Source organism: Staurois parvus, unplaced genomic scaffold, assembly GCF_062004578.1.
Source record: "Staurois parvus isolate SC_StPar_1 unplaced genomic scaffold, SC_StPar_1.0 ptg000580l, whole genome shotgun sequence".
NCBI classification, from domain to species: Eukaryota; Metazoa; Chordata; class Amphibia; order Anura; family Ranidae; genus Staurois; species Staurois parvus.
In genome coordinates this window covers 5,605-33,554 of record NW_028318376.1, presented here as the reverse complement: position 1 = coordinate 33,554, position 27,950 = coordinate 5,605, and the positions used below count along the sequence as shown (strand labels likewise).

The window sequence follows — 27,950 nt, the reverse complement described above, 5'->3', positions numbered from 1 at the left end:
ATGGAAGGCATTTACTCCTTAAGAAGTAAAGATAATATTCACAAAATGTGCTGCGTTTTAGGATGTATTTTTTATTGAATGTGTTCTTGGAAATATTACATGGAACAGTTATTTTAAAAATTGTATACTTTATGCTGATGCTTGTCAGATAAAAGAACCAACTTGTTATTTTTAACCCTCTGATGCACTATATTGCCAAAACGTATTGGGATGTCTGCCTTTCCACGCACATGAACTTTAAGGGCATCTCAGTCTTAGTTTGTAGGGTTCAATATTGAGTTGGCCCACCCTTTGCAGCTATAACAGCTTTAACTCTTTTGGGAAGGCTGACCACAAGGTTTAGGAATGTGTCTATGGGAATGTTTGATCATTCTTCCAGAAGCGCATTTGTGAGATCAGGCACTGATGTGGAACATGCAGTCTCCACTCTAATTCATCTCAAAGGTGTTCTGTCAGGTTGAGGTCAGGACTCTGTGCAGGCCAGTCAAGTTGCATTAGTCAGGTGGTCTTTAGTTAACACCTGATATTTATTATTTTGTGGGACTGACACTTTAAGCTGAATATGAATAATTCTCTTTCAGGCTAGCAAAAAGACCGTAATCATCAATAACACTTTCTCCTTTGTTGGAACTACCATTTATAGGTATGTAGACCAGGGCAAGTAAAAGAAGGGCTATCAGGAAAATTACTAGCAAAAAAAAAAGAAGGCAAAGAAACCAGACATGCCAGGTTCATTCTGTATGCCATGCAAACTAAAATTCCACATCGAATTAAAGAGACTAATAGTATATTAAAATAGGAAAGTGTGGGAAGTAGCCCAAGATTAGGCTGGTTTGGAGACTGCTGCAAGTTGTACATGTAGGCATCTGCCAGCGCCTGCAACTTTCTACATTACAGTGATTGTTATTTTAGGTATAAATACTTTTCAAAAACACAGGAAGCTCATCAACAAAAGGAGGCATACTAACATAGTGTTGTATATGTTTGATTTTTTTATTTTTTATTTTATTTGTCTTCATTGAAACCCTATTTCAAATGCCCTTGCCACAATAGGAAATGCATCTAAAAACAATATATTTGATACATTGCATTATACATGTTCAACTGATCCAAAACACAGGTGAGAAAACAAGATATAGACAGGAAAACAAAAACTGTGCTTACTTAGAAAATTTAAATTTTAAAATTGTGGACTGGTATCATGTTCACTAGTGAACATATAAAAATTACAACATTTTAGGTAAAAGAGACAGTAGCAGTTGTCCACATCCATGAGTTCTTTAGACTCACTATCAAGGTGTTCAGTCTTAAAAAGGTAGAAGCCAAAACATCACACACTGGGATTATTCTGAGGAGATAAACTGTGTGATAAAAGCCCAAGCCCCCAAAAAAGCATTAAGAAGAGTGAACTCTGGCAAAACTGGCTAGAGTACATCTTTATCCAGTCTGAAAGAGTGGTAGTTACTGTATGTCCAATTATCTTGATAGGAAGACCGCCTTTCTTCCCCCTATATCTGTGCTCTACATTTTTAAGTAGGAACTCTTCCATTTCACAAAGGAGTGCTATAAAATAAAGGGGTCCGGCAATAAAATTGAAAAACTACAAGATTTGAAGCCTGTTTTGCGTTGAAAGAAGTGATGTAACATTCTTTTGCTTCTGCTGTGTGAAGAGACACCTAGCTAACAGGTGGGAAGCCTCACTTTTCATCATTCACTGCCTGTGCTGCTAGTAATACGGAGTCATGTCAGAGCTGAGCTTCAAAGAGGGCAAATTGTTGGTACCCGCTTAGCTGGGGCCTCTGTGAGTGAAGTTGCCAATTTATTTATCAAAGGGTATGACAGCATATACAGTTTCCAGGAAAACGTTGTCTGTTAAGCATAAGCGTAGTGGACATGGTCAACTGACTGAAAGAGGCAAAAAGACCAAAGATTGTGACCTGGAATAATAAAATACCTGCTAAAGTGACTGCAGAGCTCAATCTCAGGTCTTCACAAGACTGAGATTGAGCTCTGTATACTCTGCATTACTCCATAGTAATACTTCATATTACTAGCAGCGCATGCAGTGAATGATGAAAGTGGGGCTTCCCACCTGTTTGCTAGATGTCGCATCACACAGCGGAAGGAACAGAACATTATATCACTTCCACTTTCAATGCAAAACATGTCATCACTTTCACACCTGCAAATCATGTAGTGTTTATTTCTGTCCAACCCCTGTATATCCAAAGGATGTTACACAGCCAGCACATTAAACTGTCTGATTGCAAGAATCTCAAGTATATAAAAAAAATAAAAAAGAGATAGTCCCATTAACTTTAGCTGCATTAGTTAAACCTTGAGCAGACTGTCGACATTGCTTGTACAAGGTTTGTTGAATCTTAAAAGACACACACACCAGATGCACTTCCTGTAGCATTTAATTAGCAGCACAAAATTAAAGCAGGAACAGTTTGCTTGAGGTGGGTTAAATATAGCTAGAATTTACAGGAATAGTAGTTTTAAAAGCATGTTAAAATAAACTTCCCGAACATGTAAAAAAGTCTATCGTACTGGAGATTTGTTAGCATTTATCCCCCCAAAGCTTCAATAAAACTTAAAAACATTAGACAAACATGCAAAATGCCTGAGTACAACTACTTGTCAATATTCAGTGTTTCCAGCTTGAACTTGTAACCTGGTTTCCTGTAAATAGTGAAATATAAAAATGGCAGTTATCATCAAAAATAAAATGTAAGACTGTTTTTTAGATGAAGTAAAAAAAAAAAAAAATACTACTGACCTAATAGCCACCATGGGGCCTTGAAGCTTTATACAAGTTTTAAAGGATAAGTTCATCTTTCATAACATGTTAAGATACACCTTGTATTCAAGGTGTAACATGTATCATGTTAGAAATGGACCAGCCCCCGCACCCCCCCCCCCCCGTTGTGACAGCTAGCAGGGGATATTCTCTTACTAGGTAAGTATACAGATATTTCTTGCACAGGTTAGTGTAGGTGTTAGAAGGAAGTAAGGATGGGGGGGGGGAGGGGGGGAGGGTATAGCAGTTTTATTATTAGTTTAGTATATCCTGAAATTCTACTTTATAAGGAACATCATGTGACCAAAGGCCTAGGGTTTCCATCATGTGACCAGTACATGACACAGAGGGGGTAATTTACTAAACCTGGAGAGTTCAAAATCTAGTGCAGCTCTGCATAGAAACCAATCAGCTTCTAGGTTATATTGTCAAATCACAAATGAACAAGCTGAAGTTAGAAGCCGACTGGCTACCATGCACAGCTACACCAGATTCTGAGTGCTCCAGTTTTAGTAAATCTCCCCCAGAGTGTGGGGCAGTATTTTATTCAGAAATGGCAAGAGTTTTAGTCCTATTACTTCTTATATATCCATTACAGCAAGATTCTTAACATAGTGTTACATTAACATTTGAATATAGGACTGCTTCATCGATATGGCAATGGAAAGGAGAAGAAGTACAGCCAAAGCTCTTTGTCCACTCACTGAAGCCCGCTGTCGGCTGATGTTACTCAGCCGGTCCAGGCTGGGGAAAGATCCTGACTTTAAAAAGTCAGGATCCACACCACAGGCTGGAGCGGCACCTGACTCAGCCTCCCAGCGAGCTGCTAAGAGCTTGAGCCAGTTGCTTCATCCACTTCCACAGCCCAGCGCTCCAGTGAGCACTGCGGGGGCAGAGCTGACAGTGGTGACTGACAGTCAACGCTCTCTGCTCAGAGTGGCGGTGAGAACTCAGCAATCAGCGGTCATGTAATCGCTGAGTTCTCACACTTAGAGCTGGCGGGGGCAGATGCAGCATCAGTTTGCAGCTAGGCAAGTATGATTAAAAAAAAAAAAAAAAAAGTCATCCCATACTATTTTTTAATCTAAACATGTTCAACATTTTCCATTTAATTTCACTGAATTTCATTCAATTCACTACTGTATAGTAATCTAACTTTACTTACTGGATTAAACTGGAATGTGAAGGCACACATTTAACTAAGACCAAACAGAGAATTTCTGTAAAACAATTAATGAAATGTTTATATGAATCTAAATGAAAAACACAAAATTGTAATATATCTCATCTTACGTATTTTTAGATGTTGTGGCTACATATTTTTTGAGGCTTTAATTCCTTCAATTTTCACATGGTGATCGTGCCAGTAATACACTTCTTGTAAAAAGGTGACAGTGCTTAAGCTCGCCATAAACTGTTTTTTTTCCCCAATAATGAAAACGAAGTAGATGGAGGAACGCCAACACCCCCCCCGCCCCAAACACACCTGCTGCCAGGACATTGTATTCTCACAGCGGCACACACTGCTGTCTGAATACACTGATCAGCTGCTCCATGTCTTGCCTAGATGCCAAGGCACACTGTATTTTGGGTGCACTCCCCCAGCATCGCAGGAATGAATGCTGTGCTGGGTTCAAAATTGTCAGAGAAAATGGAAATAGGCAGACAAGACTCCTTTAATACAGACAAGACATGGTATCCTTCTGCTATAAGCAACCACAAACAGAACTGTCTTGCAGACGCTTCTAATTAAAAGAATAGCAATGATCAGCACCTGACAAGGTACTGTACTAATACCGGCTATACCCTTTACTGGCTGTCAGTGGCTGTGGAACACAGGAGGAGGTTAGTAAACAGTGCTTACTACCTGTGTTTCCCTGAAAATAAGACACGGTCTTATATTTTTTTGGGCTCAAAAAAACACACTAGGTCTTATTTTTTAAATGTCAAGGTGTGGACAGGGGGTGCAGAGGTGAGCTGCAGGCAGTTGTGGATAAGGGTTACTATGGAGAGGGCTGGTTGATGAGAGTTTTGAGCTGCAGTCAGGTGTTGCTGGGGTGACTTGACAGGTGAGTTTCAGACAGGGTGCGGATATGAGCCACAGACAGCGTGAGGGGGTGAGTTGCAGATGGGGAATGCAGAGGTGAGCTGTGGCCAGGGGGCACAGAGCTGAGCTGTGGCTGGGGGGTGCAAAGGTGGGTTGCAACTCAGCTCACCTCTGCACCCCCCCCCCCCCCAGCTGCAGCTCACCTATGCACCCTGTCTGCAACTTACCTGACTCAATTTACCTCTGCAACACCTGACTGCAGCTCACCTTTGCACATCCCCCCCTGCCCTCATATTATTAGCTAGCTTTGCAAAACCCAGCTGTCAGCAGCCAGCCCCTCCCTATAGTAACTCCTGTTTCGGGTCCTATCTTCCCACACAGTGCACCAAGCGCACTTACTGCTCTGCCTCTTCCCCACTGGCTTCCATGCATTAGGCTGCAGGAGGAGATGCCCCACCCCTAAACACACTGCATACTGCACCCGCAGATATCTGTTCCTTCCCTGTCCCACAGTGAGTACAGAGGTAGGAAGGTTCTGTGGGAGCGGATGGTGCTGTCACTTCAGCCGCACTTCTGTGTTTATTTTATATATATATATATATATATATATATATATATATATAAATACTGTATATATATATATATATGAACATTCAGTGTACACTCATAAAACTTCAGAAGAAGTCCGGAAGTGAGGAAACACGTCACGAGACGTGACGTAATACGCAAACTGGAAGTGGCAGAGCAGCCATCTTTACTATTGGAATCGGCAGTACAGCGTTCCAGGAAGCTGCTCTAGGCTGTGTCATGGGAATTTGCTGCTGATTGACGAGTCCCTAAATGTAAGCACTACAAATAAATGTTCAATACTTTTAATACTACGCTACGTGGGCTTCTCTCTATGAGGATGATGGAGTTGTGAGATGTCTGCCTGAGGATTGGAACCCTATCTGTATCATACTGGAGTAAGAGTCCAGGGAGTGACAGCAACACTGGAGTGAGAGTCCAGGGTGTACCCGTTAAAGGCTTGCTATTACTCTATTGAGGGTAATTGTATGCATTTCAGCTATTTAGAAGTGTTCACAATTTTTATTTACTCATTTTATTTATTTTGTTTTATGAATGTACACTGAATGTTTACATATATATATATATATCTCTATCGTGTACATGGAGTGATTTCACGATTCACGTGTTGCTCACGATTTGAATCTTGTTTTGACTTTCATTTTGCACATATTTGTAAAGTATATACTTATTGTTTGGTGAACTATATACCAGTTGATATTGAAGGTAATACACTATTTAGTTTTTCGTGTTTTTGAGGTACACATCTTATCTGGATTTATGGGGATGTTGAAGTTGGACACGGAGGAAAAATTTATTTAGATTTTATTTTTGGACTTTACACATTGACTGGCACAAAAAAAGTTATTTTTGTATAATATAAAAGTCTTCCATGTACCATGGTAAATCTTGTGGGTCAGAAATACTCCTATCCTTTAGAACCTGGAAGCCCTCATCCACTATCTTGCACAGTAGTCAAGGAAATATCTTTATAGGAGGGAAGGCATAAACCAGCTTGTGTTGAGCCCAAGGAATCATCAGAGCATCCATTGCAAAAGCTAGAGGTTCATTGGTCTTGGCTACAAATTTGTTCATCTTGTTAAATCTGGAGGCCAGGATGTCCACAACTGGATTTCACCTTTGGCAGAGATTTTGAAAGATCTCTGGCTGCACAAGCCATTCCCAGAGATCTAGGCATTAGCAGCTTAGGAAATTTGCCTGCCAACCGTCCAGTATAGGCGACTGCTGTCTAACTGTACCGTGACTGGGTGGCCTTGCCAAATGAAGGTTCAGTGTTGTAGAGAACTGTAAACTCTGTCCCAGCCTGTAAGGTTGGCATCTGCTTTCACCACCTTCTAATATTTGCAAAGGAAACACTTTACCAACTGTAAGGTAGAAAGCGCTTTGTATGGCACGACAGAATCATTGTGCAAATCAGGGATTGGATGTTCCACTATATTGTTCTGCGTTAATATGTTTGATTGAAATAGATTGTAGTGAAACTGAGCAAAAGGAATTATCTCAAAAGGAAGCTAACAAACTGAGAGGTGCTGTTTTGATCGAAGGTTCCTTGGGTGGGACCTTGGGAAAGTAAAATTCTGTCTTGGGCTATGTCCAGGATTAGCCCCAGGTACCCTGGAGTGAAGACTGGAGAGCAGACTTTGAAAAGCTGATTATCTTAGCCAAAGTTTAATGGAACTGAATTATCCTCTGGATGTTTGTAGCCAAGGTTGAGGCTGATGAGTCCCTCAAGTGATATTAAAAGCTAAATTTTTTAAATTAAAATAAAAAAGAAGAGGTTATACCTACCTGCTCTGTACAATGATATTGCACAGAGCCGTCCCTTATCTCCTCTTCTGACACTTGCCGACTGGCGCTGGCCGCTTCTCCCTGCTCCAGGTGCCTCCTTAGCAAGTTTTCTGCAATGCAGGCATGCTCCTGAGCTGGGCTGTGTACGTCCATAGACACACACACATCCTTATAAACCATACCGCCGTTCCCTCCTCGCAGGCATTTGATTGACAGCAGCAGGAGTCCATTGCTACTCCTGCCCTCAGTACCACCTAAGAAGTAATGAAGTGAAAAGAGTGGTGCTGTAGCCAGGACAGCGCTGGAATGAGGTGGGTAGAACGGTTATTGGGGTGTTTTTTTACCTCAATGCAAAGAATGCATTAGGTAAAACATATTTCAACTTTAGAGCCACTTTCAGTAGAAGGCTGTTCAGGTAATCCGTGAGATGAATGCCCCCGGGTTCATAGGAGAGCCACAAGCAGGGCAAAGAGGAGGGCACAAAAGGTAGCTTTACAAATTGGAAATGTTGGTCTCCCACAATAATGCATAAACGTAATGCAAAAAAGATTTTGATTTGAGGGGAAAATGGGGATGAGTAGATAGATAGATAGATAGTGTATGTCCACTAATGACAGAAATTCTCCTTGTATTAGGATAAGCAAGGACAGATCTCATGGATTCCATCCAAAATTGTGGTAAACAAAGAAAACTGTGTGGAGATTTTAAGTCCAGTAATGGGTGGATGCCATATAAAGAATATGCTAAAATATATAAATAAACCACAACTCAAATAAAGGTAAATAAAAGGTAAAAAAAATATAAAATATATATAAAATCCTTGAAAATAATAGTCTTTCAAAAAAAGTCTTTCCAAAAAATAGTCTTACAAAGAAAGTCCACAAAAACCTTCCAGCAAGGAGATGCTTCCAAAGCGATTCCTGAGATCAGACCTCAAAAGAAAAAAGAACTCACATAGTGTATTACCATAGATAATAATGAGGTAAAGCATCACTGGAAACGCATGTGAGTCACACTAAAAAGCACACGTGATCACTAATACGTAAGTGAGCAACTGTGTAAAGCGTACGTGAAAACTCTAGCGACACTTGCATGCAGTGTTCATACTGTGAGAAATGTGTCCACTTCTAAGTATAAGGATTGAATACCCTTACAAGAGCGTGAATATAAACCAGCATGTAATCATCCAAATAAGTAAACAGCCTGGTAGGCTCAGCCAATGAATCAATGCTCCTCTATAAGCATACACTCTGAACTGCGCCACCATATAGGACTAGGCAATGATACAGTCCAAGTGAAGCCAAAATATCTTTATTGAATGAAAATGGATTACCATCATAAAGGAAATACTAAAAAATCAGCCAGACCATCTGCGGATTCTCAGGAGCGCTCCTTTTGTGTACTAAATGAAAATTCCAGGATTGCCATGATTGTACTCAGGTCGCAATCATGGCAGTCCCTAAAGTGCCTTGAAAGACAGTGATCCTTTTTTCCTTTCTTTATGTTAGTTACAGTGGGGATCGAAAGTTTGGGCACCCCAGCTAAAAATTTGTATTAATGTGCATAAAGAAGCCAAGGAAAGATGGAAAAATCTCCAAAAGGCATCAAATTACAGATTAGACATTCTTATAATATGTCAACAAAAGTTAGATTTTATTTCCATCATTTACACTTTCAAAATAACAGAAAACAAAAAAATGGCATCTGCAAAAGTTTGGGCACCCTGCAGAGTTAATATCTTGTACTGCCCCCTTTGGCAAGTATCACAGCTTGTAAACACTTTTTGTAGCCAGCCAAGAGTATTTCAATTCTTGTTTGAGGTATCTTTGCCCATTCTTCCTTACAAAAGTCTTCCAGTTCTTTGAGATTTCTGGGCTGTCTGTCACGCACTGCTCTTTTAAGGTCTATCCATAGATTTTCAATTATGTTGAGGTCAGGAGATTGTGAAGGCCATGGCAAAACCTTCAGTTTACGCCTCTTGATGTAATCCCCCGTGGATTTCGAGGTGTGTTTAGGATCATTATCCATTTGTAGAAGCCATCCTGTCTTTAACTTCAGCTTTTTCACAGATGGCATCAAGTTACCATCCAAAATTTGCTGAAATTTTATTGAATCCATTTTTCCTTCTACTTGTAAGATGTTCCCTGTGCCACTGGCTGCAACACAACCCCAAAGCATGATTGATCCAACCCCATGCTTAACAGTTGGACAGAGGTTCTTTTCATTAAATTCTGTGCCCCTTCTTCTCCAAACGTACCTTTGCTCATTCCGGCCAAAAAGTTCAATTTTAACCTCATCGGTCCACAGAACGATGATTTTTGTGGTGAGGACGTAGAAGAGGTTTTCTTCGGATGACTCTTCCATGAAAACCATATTTGTACAAGTATCCCTTTATAGTGGAATAGTGTACCACAACTCCAGTGTCTGCCAGATCTTTCTGGAGGGATCGTGCAGTCAAACGTGGGTTTTGAATTGTTTTTCTCACAATCCTGCGAGCTGTTCTGTCTGATATTTTTCTTGGTCTTCCAGATCTTGCTTTAACTTCCACTGTTCCTGATGACTGCCATTTCTTAATTACATTCCCAACAGAGGATATTGACATCTGAAAACGCTTTGCTATCTTCTTATAGCCTTCTCCAGCTTTGTGAGCGTCAACTATTTTCAGTTTCAGTTTTCTAGACAACTGCTTAGAAGAACCCATGGTGCTGATTGTTGGGGCAAGGTCAGATGAGTCTGGGCATTTAAAACCTTTGAGATTGACATCACCTGGTCTTCCCAGACGATGATTGAGAACGATCCATGACACTGACAGGTCTCAGCTTTGCAAAGGGGGCAGCGCATGCTATAAATTCTGCAGGGTGCCCAAACTTTTGCAGACGCCATTTTTTTGTTTTCTGTTTTGAAAGTGTAAATGATGGAAATAAAATCTAACTTTTGTTGACATATTATAAGAATGTCTAATCTGTAATTTGATGCCTTTTGGAGATTTTTCCATCTTTCCTTGGCTTCTTTATGCACATTAATACAAATGTTTAGCTGGGGTGCCCAAACTTTCGATCCCCACTGTATATGTTCCCCTAATCTAATATGTAGAGACCTTGAGGTTCTTCCTACATACTGAAGTTTATAGGAACATTCCAGTAAATATGTCACATATTTAGTTGAACATGTAATGAGTTTCTTCATTTTAAAATTTGCCCCTGTATTACTAGATGTAAACTCAGATATTGATCTCTTTGTGATATTGGTAACCTTGCAATAGGAAGAGGCTCTTCCAGCCTCTGAAGAGAATGTAGAGGTTTTAGTTAAAAGGATAGGTTTTTCTATGGAGAAAAAGATTCAATTATGGTGGGACTTGATCACCCTTGAGAAATATCTTAAGGACATCATCCCCAGAAGGCTTAGATGGGATTTAGGCCCTAATGATGGTCTTAATGATGGTGATTCGATTAAGGAGTGGAATAATTTTTTTCATATTTGTGAGAAACAGTTACTCAATATGCTTATTGAGAGGAAATAGAGGAAATTACAATCAATAGAGGTCAAATTATGTGAACTTAAAAATAAGGTTGAGGCTTTTAAAGACAATAAGGAATATGAGGATCTCTTTAAAAAGCTCCATGCTCAGCTGGACAAGAAATATTTAGATATTAAAAAGAAGAAACATAAGAAGTATATGAGATATGGGGGGTTATCAGACTAATAATATTTAAGTGGCAGGATACCATTTTGAATAGTTGTCAATCCCCCAACAGTATATCCACCAAATCACCAACTCAAGAAGAAAAAAACAAAACGCATGTCCCATTAGAGAAAATAGTAGTCCACAAGAAGAAAAATGGCCATCCCACTCAAGTGACCCAACACAGTTCCCCTTGGAGGAATAATGAGAGAGGGTATGGAAGCCCCTATCGTAGACCATTTAACATTCCATTGCACAATAGATTCCAGCCCCTGGAGGGGTGGAATAATCCCCGGGAATATTTTGATAGCCCAAGAGGAAATAGGGGTAATTTTTTTCAGCAGAATTACAGAGGGAGACTGCCGGGGGCCCCCAAGAGCTCCCTTTTACCATCAAGGGTGGAGGAAGGGAACCCCAAGGGGTTATCAATACCCAAACTATTACAGGTGGGAGATGGAAAGACCACCACCCCGGAGAGGGGAGGAACAAGTAGAGCAGTATCAAGAAAGCCCGAATATGCAGGGACACGATGTAAAGATGGACAAAAAAAGGAAAAAGGATGTGTAGGGAAAGGAATCTATAACCTTAGCGCCACCCCTCTGACCCAAGATGAAGTTCAGGTCTTTGATAAAGGATTCAATTTCGCCCCTAAGTCATCTTTAAATAAATTCAATACATTTATAGATATTAATAAGTATGTGAGGAAACTGAATATTAGAAAGTATTTTTCCTTTTTGCCAGGCCCAAGTAATCTTGCTAATGGCAAAAGCCCCTCTGATTTATTTTTGCATAGTGGATTGAGAAACAATTCTGTCTTCAATCCAGTTAATAATACAAACCAATATATTGAAGTATTCAAACAGATGGTTATTACAGAGATGAGAGATATTCAAAATAAAGTATTCAAAGAGGAATTCTCTTTTCAGAGGGGCTTAAACTCATTAAAGAAGAAGAATGGCATTGTGATCAGACCGGCAGATAAGGGGGCTGGAGTGGTTGTACTTGATAGGACAGCATATGAAGAAGACATGAATGTTATTTTAAAAGATGAGGATACATATTTCATTTTAAAAACAAATCCTCTCATTAAATATAAGAAATTACTTTAAGATATTATTTTAAATGCTAAGAAGGATGGAATATTAGAGGCTAAAGAAGCTAAGTATCTTATCCCGTCCCATTGTAGGATGCCTGTGATTTATTATTTGCCCAAAATACACAAAAGCCTAACGAACCCCCCGGAGAGGCCTATTATTAACGGTATAGGGTCTATACATTCAAGAACGGGGGAGTATATCGACTGGTATTTACAACCCATCGTAAAACAAATGCCCTCTTATCTAAGGGATGCCCAAGATGTTATTGATCTGATTGAACATAGGAAAGTCTCTGATAGTACCATACTGGTGACTATTGATGTCAACTCATTATATACTAACATTAAACAGGAGGATTGGATTAGGGCTATCAAGTGGGCGCTAAAAAATTACACAGACCTCCATGTGAAACAGAGGAAATTTACCATAAAACTATTGGATTTTTGTATGGGAAAGAATTACTTTTGGTATGGGGGCAATTTTTATGAACAGAGGAAGGGAGTAGCAATGGGCGCGAAGTTTGCGCCCAGCTTAGCAAACATCTTTTTAAGTAAATGGGAGGAGAAGGTGATTTTTAACAACAAATGGTCAGGCCTTACCCTGTGGAAAAGATATATAGATGACATTTTGGTTATCTGGGAAGGTCAAATGGAGACGTTGAAGGCCTTTTTAGACGTTATTGAGAATAATGAACATGATTTGGGCTTCTCCATAAATATGGATATGGTAACAGTTAATTTTTTAGATCTTAGTATTTTTAAAGAAAATGGAGATTTACTTACGAAGACGTACTTTAAAGAGACAGACAGAAATGGGTATATCCCAACTAGCAGCTGTCATCATCCCTCTTGGATTAGTGGTATCCCAAAAGGACAATTTATCCGAATACTGAGGAACTGTTCCAGGTTGACAGAGTTCATAGAACAAACAGATTATTAAAAATAGGTTTGTGGAAAAATTATACGATCCTATTGTGCTGTAAAGAACCAGATTCGATGTCAGTAGAAATTATATAGGAGACAAGAAAATCATAAGGGTAACTAATAAAAAAGAAAAGCTCGATAAAGCACAATATGCCTTTATTTCGGGTTATACTTGCCAGTATAAAGAGATGGAATCTGTCTTTCAAAAGTACTGGCCCATACTGATGAAGGACACGGTATTGGGCCCTAATTTACCTAAAAAGCCTTCGTTCATTTATCGTAAGAGTACTAATTTAAGGGATGTTTTAGTTAAAAGCATTGTTTCTCCCCCAAAACGCATCAAAACACGTTTGATTTTAAAGGTTTCTATCCTTGTAAAAATTGCACTACGTGCAAGGTTACCAGTATCACAAAGAGATCAATATCTGAATTTACATATAGTAATACAGCAGCAAATTTTAAAATGAAGAAATTCATTACATGTTCAACTAAATATGTGACATATTTACTGGAATGTTCCTATAAACTTCAGTATGTAGGAAGAACCTCAAGGTCTCTACATATTAGATTAGGGGAACATATAACTAACATAAAGAAAGGGAAAAAGGATCACTGTCTTTCAAGGCACTTTAGGGACTGCCATGATTGCGACCCGAGTACGCTGAAGTTTTGCGGAATAGACAGGATGGATACTCATTGGAGGGGCAGATATAAATTAAAAGCCCTCTCCCAAAATGAGACCTCTTGGATATTTGAACTTAAGACCTTGAGACCCTATGGGTTAAATGTAGACCTAGACCTTCATTCGTTTATTTCCAATTTTTTATTCTTTTGTAGTATTTCTAGTTTACTTGAGAGGATTTTTTTTTTTTTTTAAAGGAAACTTTATTAGGTTTTATTGTATACACACATTAACCAACGATGAAATTATGCAGTAGTCATAGCGTGGCAACATGCCAAAGCAGGTGAAGAATTCAAGAAATGACAATTGTTCTCATAGACAAATTGCAAAAGCCCCGAGAGAGACAAACAGGAATCAGAGAAATTTGGGAAGGAGAGAGTTACTTATAGGAAGGGAGACATCGTACGATGTATCAAGGTGCAAGGGCTTAAGAGTAAAGTATCCAGGATTTGGAAAGATACATGTATATACATTCGTAGGTATGAGCAAATAGAGATAAGCAGATGTATGCCATGTTGACCATTTTTCAAATGACCAAGAGGAAGGTCATTGTGCATATGGGTAAGAAGTGGAAGAAAAATGAGAACATAAGGTAGAGATAGAGCAGTAAGGAAAAAGGAACAAGGAGCTGAGAGAACCAGCATAGAAAAGAGTATGCCATCAGGAAAGGAAAGAAGGAGAAATGGAGGACAAAGAATTGTGTTGCCAAAGGTCAGAGGCCAGAAGACCAAGAGGACATGCCAGAATATAGAAATTAGGACACTAAGATATTAAGATGATAGAATAATAGGATAATATAATAATAGAATAGGAAGCAGCTTGACAGTATGTGTGAAAATGGGCTAGTACGGGGACGCTTCACTAAGAGTCAGCAATGAAGCGAGATTGAGAAAGAGAGAGAGAATAAGAAAACAAAACGCCAAGGTGGAAGGAGGGCAGATTGCCAAAATAGTTGAGTAAAGGTCCAAGAAAACACAGAAAAGGTAATTTAGCAATCAATTGCCCCCTAAGACGAACAAAACACAATGCATCAGGAATAGCCTAGAGACTAAATTAGGACTAGGTTAGAAATCCGTGGGAGGGGTGCTGGGGCTCCGAGGTAGGAAATACTCTTGAAACATATTGACCCCACTTGCGGTTGAACTTTTCCTCTCCTGATGTGGATGGAGAGATATGAATCCTGAGCCGATCCAAACGAAGTAGGAAATTAAGTTCCAGTTTGACATCCGAGATGGTTGGCGGGCAGTTGGAAACCCATTTTTTTAAAATAGACCTTCTCGCAGCCATCAAACAAGTGGATAGCCACGGTTTGGCAGTTCTGAGCATAGCAATGTGCTGATGTGGAGCAGCAGACACGGAAACATCCAAGTTGCCAAAAAGAAGAAGCAGCGGGTCTCTAGGTAACGGGAGAGTAGTGATGAAGAGCATAAAGTTCAAAAGTTGGTTCCAGAAGGTAGAGACCAATGGGCAACTCCAGAACCTGTGGTGAAGTGACGGCTTATATGAACCAGAGCGGACACGTAGAGATCGTGAGTACAGACAAGGCATATAAGCATGATGCATAATTTTGAATTGCTGCTCCCGCCAAAATTCGTTTGTGTTGAACACACAGGTAGTGTTAAAGCCTGTGAGTATTTGTTCTGCAGTGAAAGCATTGTCAAAGTCCCATATCCACAATTTGATGGAAGTAGAGGATTCCAACGGTGTTGTGTTTTGCATAGACAGTTGACTATAAATATTAGATATGTTATATTTCTGGTTCCTTACCAGGACTTCTATCATAGTCGTGCAGAAACAAGTGGACTTATTCTGAGCTATGGATTTCACAAAATTCCTGACTTGTAAAATATACAAAAAATGATGGGAAGGCAACTCAAACGAGCTAAGAATTTGTTGGAACGGAAGGGGAGATCCTGATGCAAAGTCATACAATTGGCTAACAAGTCTAAGACCCTGGTTATACCACTGATCGTAAGCTGCATGTTGTTGAGAGACAGAGAAGGAAGAATTGCGATGAATGGGGAGAAAACGAGATAGCCAGGGAGAAACTCCTAGTCTACGTCTGACCTCCCTCCATGTGAAGAGCGTATCCCGTATGAGTGGATTATGTTTAAGATGTGCAGGAAGTGAGTTGGAATTAGAATGTAAAAGGGCCGACAGATCGAACGGGCTCACCATGGCTGATTCGAGTTGGTAATTGGAGAACACGGACGCTCGGAAGGGCCAATCTATACACACCCGTAAAATGCAAGATAGATTATAAAGCCTAATGTTGGGGAGGCCCAGTCCGCCCTCACATCTAGGGAGAAACAACTTATGTATAGCTATGCGCGGGCGGCGTCCCCTCCATAGGAAACTGGAGATCGCTTTGTTTAACTTGACTATATCCGTATGTTTGAGCAGGAGAGGGATAGTTTGGAGAGGGTAAAAAGCTTCGGAAAACTCGTCATCTTGAAGAGATGGGCTCTACCCATGAGTGATAACGGCAGGTCTTTCCACATTTCCAATTCCAGTAAAATTTTTTGAATTACTGGCGAATAGTTAAGAGAATAAAGGGACGAAGCTAATTTCCCAATTTTAATACCCAGATAAGTAATATGGTTTGTATTGATTTTGAAGAGGGAGTTGCAGGCCCATTCAGGAAGTCGAGCATGATATAGGGGAAGAACCTCACTTTTCGCAAAATTTATACGGAGACCCGAACAACACCGAAAGTCTGCAAAAACTGTCTGGATGTATGGTAAATCTAGAGTCGGGTTGGAAGTGAATATTAATATGTCGTCAGCAAATAAAGCTAGGTAAAGATCTTGTTGAGCAATTTGGACGCCATGAAGTTGTGACTGAAATAACAAGAAATGGCTAGGGGTTCTAATACTAAATTGAAGAGCAGGGGGGACAGTGGACAACCTTGCCTTGTTCCCTTATGTAGTAGAAAGGGGTTAGATATTTTTCCCGCCGCTACTACCTGAGGCATTGGGGCGGAATACATAGCCTGAATTAACTGTGTAAATGGACCGGAAAAGTCAAATCTAGAGAGAACTAATTGGAGCCATTGAAAACGAACGTTATCAAAGGCTTTTTCAGCGTCGAGAGAGATAATCGCTAGGTCCTGTAGTAGATTATTTTTAGCCTGATGCAGAACTGTGAGCACTTTGCGGATATTTGATGTGGCTGAACGTCCCTTTATAAAACCCGCTTGAGAAGGGTGAATAAGAGAGGGTAAAATAATGGCCAAACGGTTAGCTATGATTTTAGAAAGGATCTTTGCATCTAGGTTAAGGAGGGAAATGGGACGATATGATCCAGGATCCGAAGGGTCTTTACCTTTTTTTGCTATTAGTTTAATATTGGCTTGCGAAGCCGATGGGAGATACACCCCGCTCTCCTGGATGGACTGATAAACCAGCTGTAAAGTAGGAGAGAGTGTTTTATCCATAAGTTTAAAGAATTCGGAGGTGTACCCATCCGGACCCAGAGCTTTACCGTTAGCTAAAGATCTAATAGCTAGACAAATATCCGCTTGTGATATAGGGGCATTTAGAGATTGCAGTGCTATTGGATCTATTTGGGGTAGAATTACACTTTCCAGAAAGGAGTGTGCTCGTGCCTGGTCAATAGGATCCGGCCCATATAAATTTGCATAAAAACTTTCCAAAATTGATATAATCTCTTCCGGAGATTGTTTAAGTAACCCCTGGGAGTCTTTGAGAGAGGTGAATTGCGTGGGGGTGAAAGGCTTCCTACACAGGCGCGCCAACAGTTTACCTGGTTTGTTACCAAACCTGTGATAGTGTAAGTCAAGGTGTGAGTGATATAATGCTTCCTGAGCTGCCGCCCATGTGTCAAATTGGTTTTTAGCATCCGCCCAAGCTTTCCTGTTTTCCTGCGTATTTGAGTCCGCTATCCCTCTTTGAGTCAGTCTAAGAAGGTTGCTAGCCTCAGTGAAATTATGCAAAATTATTTTTTCATAAGCGGACGTAAAAGCAATGATTTTGCCACGTAACACCGCCTTCCCCGCATCCCAAAACAAATTTGGATTGGAAACATGGGCCGCATTTGTAGTTTGGAAGTCTGCCCAGGTGTCTTGTAACTGCCCGGAAAGCTCCTGATTATTCGCCAGAAATGAGGGAAAGCGCCATATCCTAGGATGTGGCGTAGGGTCTAGAAAATTTATAGTAATAGAAATTGGAGAGTGATCCGATATGGCTATGTCATGTATGGTAGATGATACAACACGTTGCAGTAGTACGGAGTTACAGAAAATATAATCGATTCTAGATAAAGAATGATGAACGGGAGAGTAGAAAGTGTAATCTCTGCCGTCTGGATGGGTTAATATATCAGTAATTTGCATTGCTTCAACAAAGCTACATAGTAAAGTAGGTGTTGGATGGGAAATCTGAGAGGAGCGAAGACCACGGTCAACACTCTGCGATTTATCCTCCTGCTCCTGCATGACAGAATTAAAGTCCCCTCCCACGATGAGCGGCTTGTGAATATAGGCCGCCAGCCGTGAAGAGAGGCCTTGGAAAACCTGCCTCGTCGGGGAGTTGGGTGCGTAAAAGCTGGTAAGAACCAGCTCTTGAGATCCGAGTTTGATATGTGCTGCTATAAAACGTCCCTCGGTGTCAGCGTCCATAGAGGCTAATTCAGGATTAAGCCGTTTGTGGATAAGAATAAGTACCCCTGCTTTATTATTTAGGGAGGAGGAGCCAAAGACATGACCCACCCAGAGTTTACACATACGGACAAAGTCAGACTGGGTAAGATGAGTTTCGTGGAGCAAAGCTATATCTGCGCGTAAGCGCCGCAAATGTCTTAGTATCGCCATGCGTTTGTGAGGGGATCTGAGGTCCTTAACATTCCAAGAAAAAAATGTGTCATTCTAACTGATGTGATATATGTGATAAAAGGATAAGAATCTTACCAATTAGAGATGTATGAACGATTAGCGCTGCTTTGTTAGACGAATGGGGGTGGTTGGAATCTGGTCTCAGAGGACAGAGGAGTTCTCCCAAGAAATAAAGTTGGAAAAGAAGAGAAAAAAGAGAAGGGAAGACAAAGACAAGAGCAAGGGCCCTAGTAGAGCCCAACAAAAAATCAAAACATACAATATACCAAAACAGTATACAGGACTTCACGTCATTCCGCATGCTGTTTCCACCAACACCAGCGTGACCAGGAATAGCAGGAAGAGGAGCCTGCCCCAGGGACCAAAGTAGAATTGTTGAGATGAGGAAGGGCGTCCCTCAAACTTATTCCCAACAACGGCTCCAGCACCCCACCACCCACAGCACTGCTGAAATATGGAACCACGCACATGCAGGAGTAAGGAAGTAAAAAAATTCAGACATATATATGAATTAAACAGTAACATTGAAACAGGTGAGTGCATGAAAACACCGCATCATCAGATAATGCATAAAACATCTAGTGCCGAACAACCAATAAAACTCAGACTTTGGAATGTATGAGCATTTCAGTAAATGGCAAGATAAACCACTCAAAAGATTGAAAACACTTCCATCTGAACCAATCGGACCAGGAGAAAAGCTTGAAGCAATTATGAAGAGACCGATGGCCTCGTAGACCTTCAAGGTGGGCAAGATTTGGAGGAAGATGGATTGGTGCGTTGACGTTTAGGGGGGGGTCTTTGCGAGGACTGCGTTGGTCTCTGGGGCCAAAATTCCTACCCGCGTGTTGCGTCAACGGATCCCCGTCATTTAGGTGGTCCTGAAGATATTGGTGGGTTTCTTCAGGATGAACGAAAGATTTGGAGTCCCCAGATGGTGCAGTGAAACGTAACGTGGCCGTATATGCTAATGTGAACTTTATTCCTTTCTGGTAAAGAGTGGCACAGACTTGCTGAAATGCTTTCCGTTTACGCGATACTTCCTGTGAGCAGTCTGCAAATAGTAGTAATTTGTGACCCTCAATTTGCAGAGAAGGGGAATTACGAAAAGAGGTGAAGATCGCTACGCGGTCAGCATAGTTGAGATAGCGGACATCACAGAACGTGGCGCACGGCGCTCGATAGATGGAGGCCCCAGGCGTTGAGCTCTCTCTACCTGACAAGAGGAGGATAGGCCCAAAGCTGCAAGGATCCGTGCTGAGCAGAGATCGGGGAGAGAACCTGTATTGAAAGATTCTGGGAGACCCACAATGCGTAAGTTATTCCTATGTGATCGATTTTCCAGATCATCGATTTTATCCAAAATACTTTGCTGTATACGATTGGATTGTGATGTAGCCGCTGGCATTGAATGGACTTCATCTTCTAAATCAGATAGGCGCTGTTCAGCCTCAGATAATTGTTTAGAATGTTCGCCCAAATCTTTTCTCAGCTGTTTAATGCCCATGCTGACAGCTCTATCTACAGCCTGCGTGATATTTGGGAGCAAGATAGAGGATACTGCCTGAGCTATTTTGACATACTGCTCAGAAAGGCTATCAGTGCCAGAAGGGAGTGGAGAGGCAGTGAGGATGGTGGGGAGAGGCTCTGTCATACCTGCTCCCATGTTGCGATCCCGCTCTGTGCCTGTGTCCATGCTGTGACAGGCATCGTCGGCCATCTTGGCTACAGAAGGGGGAGAGCCGCATCCCTCCGCTCTAGCCGCCGACTCATGGCCGGTCTGCGGTACCGCTCCATGCTGGGGCCGCTGTGGGAAGGTAAGGGGCACCCCGAGGCTATAAAGCGGGGGTCCCCGAGGCAGTAAGCAGGCCTTATAGAGCCGGGATCCTGGGAGCCGCAGGTCCCGCGAGTTACAGCATCCGGCGCCGGAACCAGAAGTCGAGAGGATTTTAATCATTTAATATTTTGTGTTTTATTTATTTATTCTATTAACAAGAATAGTTTTATTGTCATTTATTTTCAGTTTTTTTTATATATAATTATGGGTTTAATGTTTGGCTTAGCACCTCTTATGAAGTTGCATATTAATGTCTTGCTAGGTTTACATTGGGATTGTGTATTTATGACACTGCTTTCATTATTTACCATTTAGATTTTTGTTATTCCTTATACTGCAGTATGTCTCTTGCCCTCTAGGGGGAGCTGGGAGATTGCCAAGACTATTGTTCTAAGTTTTTCCTTAACATCGTATATCTCTGTATACCGCTTATGATTTCCAATCACTGAGGTTCCGGTCTCGAGTTAAACATAGCAGGTTCACTCGCCGCAGGTACCGGGACTGTGGTAGTGTAGCACTGTATGGACAGTGGTCCCTCAGGGGACATGGCGGCGTAGACCACAGCGCTTATGTCGGAGAGGGGTATAAGTAGGACCTTCTTGTTAGACGTCTCTACCCTCTATGAATAAGTCAGGTGACGAAACGCGTCAAAGGGAAGTGACGTCAGGACATACAGCAAAGCCGGAAGTTACCGGACGGCCATCTTGGATCCTGGAATTTTTATTCAGTACACAGAAGGAGCGCTCCTGAGGATCCGCAGACGGTCTGGCTGATTTTTTAATATTTCCTTTATGATGGTAATCCATTTTCATTCAATAAACATATTTTGGCTTCACTTGGACTGTATCTGTCAGGAATGGACTCGCCAATAGTGGTGGGACTCACCTGCCTTGTGGGTTGCAGTACCAGGACTGGCCAGCGGGTGCTCTCAGCAACCAGAGGCTCACTCCTGCAGTCAGCCAAAACACCCGAGGCTGATTGCAGGAGGTGCATATAAGGAATGGCCAGACTTGCAATCAGGGCCTTTGTGTATGTTTCCCAAGAGCCCCTGTACCTGCATCCTGTCTGCTTTCTGTCTGATCCTGCTTGATCCCTGACTCTGATTGAACTCCGCCTGTCCTCACCTCTGCTATTCCTGACCACTCTCCAGTCTGCTCCTTTGGTACCTTGTCTGCCTGATTGTTCCTGACCCAACCCGTCTGACTACGCTCTGCCTGCTCCTTTGTACCTTGCCTGCCCGTTTGCTACCGACCCGGCCTGCCCGACTACGTTTAGTATTGTTCTTTTGTTATCTGTTGGGGGTTTTGGTTTGTTTGCACTGTGTTTATGTTTAGTCTTGCACTGCGTTTATGTATTGTTTAGTCTTAAATAAATTATATTGTTTATACTATATCTGAAGCCTGCAATTGCCTGTGTCAGTCCACACACCTCTGGTCATACCCGGAGCCCTGACAGTATCATTGCCTAGTCCTATATGGTGGCACGGTTCAGAGTTTATGCTTGTAGAGGAACATTTATTTATTGGTTGAGCCTATCATGGACTGCATCATTATCTAGCCCTACATGGTGGCATTGTGTGAAGTTTAATGTGGCCGGAGGAGCATTGATTCATTGGCTGAGCCTACCAGGCTGTTTCCTTATTTGGATGATTACATGCTGGTTTATATTCACACTCTGGTAAGGGTATTCAATCCTTATACTTAGAAGTGGACACATTTCTCACAGTATGAACACTGCATGCAAGTGTCACTAGAGTTTTCACGTACACTTTACACAGTTGCTCAATTATGTATTAGTGATCACGTGTGGTTTTTAGTGTGACTCACATGCGTTTCCAGTGATGCTTTACCTCATTATTATCTATGGAATTACACTATGTGAGTTCTTTTTTCTTTTGAGGTCTGATCTCAGGAATCGCTTTGGAAGCATCTCCTTGCTGGAAGGTTTTTGTGGACTTTCTTTGTAAGGCTATTTTTTGGAAAGACTTTTTTTGAAAGACTATTATTTTCAAGGATTTTATATATTTTTTTTGTACCTTTAATTACCTTTATTTATTTGAGTTGTGGTTTATTTATATATTTTAGCATATTCTTTATACGATTTATGAACTTTTTGGGGTGAAAAGTGTTTATGTGCGTTTAGGGTTTGCATATTTTAGGAAGGAACACCATGTATTATTGATATTGATAATGGGTGGATGCCCCCATTTGGTTTTGGGACTGTGGATATGTTTGAATAGAAACTTTTGAAACCATTCTTCAAAAGAAACTGGTACAACCAGCCTGAGGTTACTGCAAGGAGATCATTAAGTCTGCCTTCTTTTGATCTGATTCTGACAGAATGGAAGGCAAAAAGAGAGGAGGGGGTAGAGATAGAAACTCTATTTTTTTACTCCTTTGAAATGACAGATTGCACCCATGGGTACAGGACATCTCTGATCAACATTGGCACAAATGCCAACAGACGTCCCCCCAGTATTGGTAAACTTGAGAGTAGTGCTTGTGACAATCGGTTTGGAAGTAGATACTTGGGGAGAGTATCTCTTTTGAGATGTCATAGAGAAGGAGACTTAGCCTGATTCCTACAGGGTAAAAACACCTAAAAGCAGTGACTTCCTTAATGAATTTATCAAGGGATTCCCCAGAAAGGCATCCACCATAAAATGGCAAGCATAGAAGATGCTTTTTTTACAAACAGGTTCAGCAGACCAAATTTTCATCAACAAAATTCTGCGCATATGCACAGATTGGCTAATCACATTGTCAACACACAACAACGCTGATGGCATCAGCTGTAATTGTGAGAACAGAGTCCTCAAGGGCAAATTTTCTCTATTCATATGTTCTGTCCAGTTAGCAATGGTCTGGTTAATTGATACAGTAGCAATATCTGGCTGCAGGGCAAGATCTACAGGGGCAAAGAAATCGCCTTCAAGATTGCCTATTAACAGAATCCTTAAAAAAGGGAACATCCTTTTAGGAACCTAAGGTGTCTGTTAAGAACTGAAATGGCAGGATCCACAACTGGAACAGCTCTTTTGGAAAAAAAAATACTTTCTATAAGTTAAATTGTAGAAAAAAAACACAGAAGAGAATATCCTTCAGAATTGGTCCTCAAAGTGCACAATTAATCTGTGCGTGTACTGGGGAATATTTTCTGGACTTATCCAGAGAGTATTTGCCATGAAGCCATAGCTTGTACCTAAAAATGCAGTGGAGGGAAAACCCTCTGCAACCTCTGGAGCCACTATAATCCAGGTACTAACCGTATTCCTGAGGTTGTGTAGCAATGTGGTGTGTGCATTTTTGACAAAGAAAATAGGCGACAAGGTGTCATGCAGGAGGCATGAGGAGTTACCTCATCCTTCTGAGACTACTCCAAAGAGGCATATCCCAAAGAGGTTATCAGGGTCTGGGAACCATAAAAATTGACCACGGCCCTGTACCTGTATGGTACCCTGTGGCTAACTATACACGTATGAAGGTAGCAGCATATAACCCATACGCTAGGTATACAAGTCCTGCGCTGTACGATTAACAAATACAGTTTTTATAAACATTTTCACAACTGTCATAAGACCTACAAAATCCATAGCACTTTCTTTTTAGTCTCGGTTCACACTACTGCAACCTGAAAGTCGCACGACTTACAGTGCAACTTTGTCAGGCCACTTCCTGGCAACTTGAGTACTGCTTTGATGAGACTTCCAGGGAATGCCTGGGTAATTTTACCATAATGTCAGATCCAAATAACATCAATATAGAAGAGGATCAGACTTGGAGGAGACTTCCATTAAAGTTTATGAGCACAAGTCAGATAGAAGTAGTACATTAACCTTTTCTAAAGTCGGAGCGACTTCAGTAGCGCTAAATAAGACCGCTCTCATTGACTAACATGGGATTTCACATGTCATGCGACTTGGGGTCTTACAAGTCGGATCCCAAATTGCGGCAGTGTGAACTCAGCCCAATTCTACCAGTTCTATGCTTTCAAAAATGTATTGTTTTGGGGTACTTTACCAAATCTGAAAGCTGTAATTGAAAAATGAAAAAAAGTGAAAAACTACAAAAAAACGGTCTGGCCACCTGAGGCTAAATGGAGCACAGGGTCTGGTAGCAAAACGGTTAAACCTCAACTCTAGAATTAAAAAAACCCACCCTTGCAGTGGAAACACGCTGCACTACAAGTGTTCAATGCTCGTCAAGCCTAGGGGGACAGTGCAGGCAGTGTTACTTATCCAACTCCCTGCTCCAGCTGCGTCGGGCGCGCACTTCCTCTGCCTGAAGCTCCGGTTTCTGTGGACAGAGCCTTAGTGTAATCACAATAGAGGAACATTAACCATGTACTGTATGTGGAGGAGCCTGGAATGCAACCTCAGCTGGTATCGGCTTATAGATTCCGCTACAAAAGACCAGTTGCATCGCTAGAGGGATACTACTGGAGCACAGAATAAGGCAGAGGTAGGCAACCTTTGAGAGGTGGATATCTACCTGAACAACATGAAAGAGATCAAAGATCCCCGGGTTGTGCCTTTTTATTTATTATTAGAAAACACATTTATTATTAGGACCCCAGTAATAAGTATATAATTCCTGCCATGGCCACAAACTGAAATATTGTGGCCGCAGCATGTGTACACCGTTCTGAAGCTAAAAGGGGGAGTGGTTGGGAGATGGTAAAACTGCAGCTCAGCCAAGGGGTTACTACCCCCCTAACTGCTAGTGTTAACAAGCCCTAACGCACGGACCATTTTCAAAAGTACCAAAGGCTGGGTGGGTGGGAGAGGTCAGTTACTTCAAAATAACATGTTACACCCTAAATACAGGTATAAAACCTGTTACAGAAGGTGAGTTTATCCTTTAATTAGGAGACTAGTAAAAATTGTTATTTTTTTTATGTCACTAAGTGAAGAATGCATCACACAGTACAACTTTTTTAAGCCATAGCATTGGGGCCTAAAAGCCTGGGATATTTATTACACTGTAGGTTTAGCATCTTCATGTGGGCTTGGTTTACATTACACCCTTCAGTACCCATGTTAGGGTGGGAGAGGGTGTAATTTTGGGGTGACAATACTGGGGTACCACCTAAAGTTAAGGCTTTATTTGACAATATGCTCATTGATCGATAAATATATGTGTTAGAACTAATGCAGTTGTTTGCAGACACAATTGAGAAAATTATTATTATTAGTGTCCCTTTAAAATGGATATTTTGGTAGTGGGCAATTACTTTAACATACCGTGGTAACGGGTTTTTAATACTGTTTAACCCCTTCACGCCGGCCGCACACAAATGTCCGGCCTCCCGGCGTCTGGGCCTAGACGCCGAGCGGCCGCACATTTGCGTTCAGGTAAGAAAACACATATGTGCTGAGAGCACGCGCCCTGCACGCTCCCAGCACACATGTCCGGTACTCATGGAAAGGTCCCGGTCTGCTCTTTCGATCGGGACTTTTCCCGATCATGTGACCGCCGTGACGACGCGTCACATGATCCCTAAACCCCGCCTCCTGAAACTCTTAAAGAGCTGGGAGGCGTCGGCAGGAAGGGGTTAAATAAAGTAGGTTTTCTAAGGGGTGGAACTCCAAAGGTCTTTGTAGACATTTTAGGATTGTTGGATAGTATGTACATACTGTATTTAGTCAACAGATGTCCAAAACCATGTTGGTTTTTTATATGTAACATATTGGTGCACTTACTTTAAATGCTAAAACCAATCAATTTTTTTCTGTAAAAGTCAAGTTTCCCTTCCTATTGGTTGTGATGAACACTTTTTATCACTTAATATATGATATCTGTTGTTGGAAGACATACATACTGTAAACACACATGTGAAAGGTCTCAGAAAATATACAGGGTAACTTACAGGATTGGGTTTTGGATGAGAATTCATCATGGTGATACTTTGTATAAAGGTTTCATCAGCACTTTTTTGCCTTTTAAATGTAGAGAAGAATAAGTTGCTACTTGCTCGCCTTTTGGATCTCCGAGATCCTGGTGAATTAACAAGAGACCATACCATTTCGGATGACTGGACTCGAACATTTGGATGGGAACCATCTAGATTTTCGATTCTGTATATGTCTTCAAACATCATATCTGGCGTTTCTTTTCTCCTACAAGGTTGTAAGCTACAGGTAAATTAGAAAATGAATTGCGTCTAAGTAGAGGTTTTTCCAGCTTTAAGAATGGTCTAATTAGTTCCTGATTGCGAGAAGCAGCCACCTTACTTTTCAAATCTTCCTGGAAAATGATTGTCTTTTCTAAGCTTTCAATTGTATTATTCAAGCTGAAAAATGATTTTGTATTGATTTTTGGGTTGTGTATTAAAGGTAATGCAGAGAAAGATTTTTTTCTAATAAGAGCACACGTGGGGGAAGGATGCTTATCTTGCTCTTTGACATAGAAGGATTTGACTTCTGCTAAATTTTGGCAGGTAAAAGTGTTGTCCAAAGAGTTGGAATCAACTCTACGCTTTGACATGACATTGTGCTTTCCAGGACTTCTTCTAGGTGGAGTACCTGCCACCTGTGGAATCCATTTAATGTTTTTTTGACAAGAAGAATTCACATCATGAGTTTCTGGTTGTTTACTGTACAAAAAGGTATGCTTATTATGTTCTTTAATGTAGAAAGAGTCTGTCTTACAGCTTTCCACTTGGTTCTGCTTGATAAAAGATTTGCATGGAGTTGTAGCCTTACTTTCCATACTAGAGTTTAATGTAACAATATTTTTTCTGGGGCTCTGTAATACAGGGAATGCAGAAAACAAACTTTCAGAAAGCACATCTGTCACTTCTGAAAGCTCACTAATATTGCTGCGGTAAAAGGAGGAATTTTCACCATCAGTTTCAATTTCATTTTGGTAAGTGAATGTTTTGTCTAAGATTATGGTTCCATCATCAACAATACTACAAGCCTTCTTTGGGCTGTGAATTAAAGGAAACTTTGAACAAATATTTTTTCTGACTGGACTACGCTTCATGACAGAGAGCTGCCCGTTTTGTTCTTTCATGCAAGAACCAATTTCATGAGTATCCACTTTGCTTTGTTTGGTATAAAAATTGTCCAGGATTATGGAACTACTGTCCGTATTGGAATTTACAGTGAAAGTTATATTTCCGGGATTCTGTACTGCAGACTCCATAAAACTGGATTTTTTAAAATACGTACTTTGACACTTTGTGTTCCTGTACCTTGAACATCCCTTAAAAGGTTCATATTCCCTGAGCGCATGAAATTGCATACTTCTAGAGTTAGAAGGTCTGTGATATCTTAGAAGAGTGGAAAATTTTTTAGGAGCATTCCAAACATGCCGTTTATAGTACTGGACAATATTGTCAGCTGCGCGCTTTTTCCACGGCATTTCCCATAACCTTCGGATGCATTCTACCATATCTGGATAATAGTGAGCAAGACTAGAGTCTCCTGAATCACAGTATGCAATTTCCCTGGAATCCTGGATCCTACTCTCATCTGCTTGGTAGTCAATATAGGAAAATTCTCTAGTGTCTTCAAAGGAACAATCCTTATTTTGTCTCCTAACAAAGGACTTTATCTGCATTGGAACTGAGGAATGTAGTGGAGAGACGAAAAATGTTTTGTTGCCAATATTTGAACCAGTATATGGCATCAAAGATTGTGTAAGGC

The 27,950-nt window shown here is 41.0% G+C and overlaps 1 pseudogene across 1 annotated transcript; it reads right to left on the bottom strand.

The window, feature by feature from the left end:
• Positions 1–51: 51 nt before the first annotated feature.
• Positions 52–27,950, bottom strand: LOC149450188 (uncharacterized; annotated as a pseudogene). The gene is made up of 2 exons (XR_016315287.1): positions 26,168–27,950; positions 52–2,685 (listed from the first exon to the last, which is right to left on the bottom strand). The product of XR_016315287.1 is annotated as an uncharacterized LOC149450188 (transcript).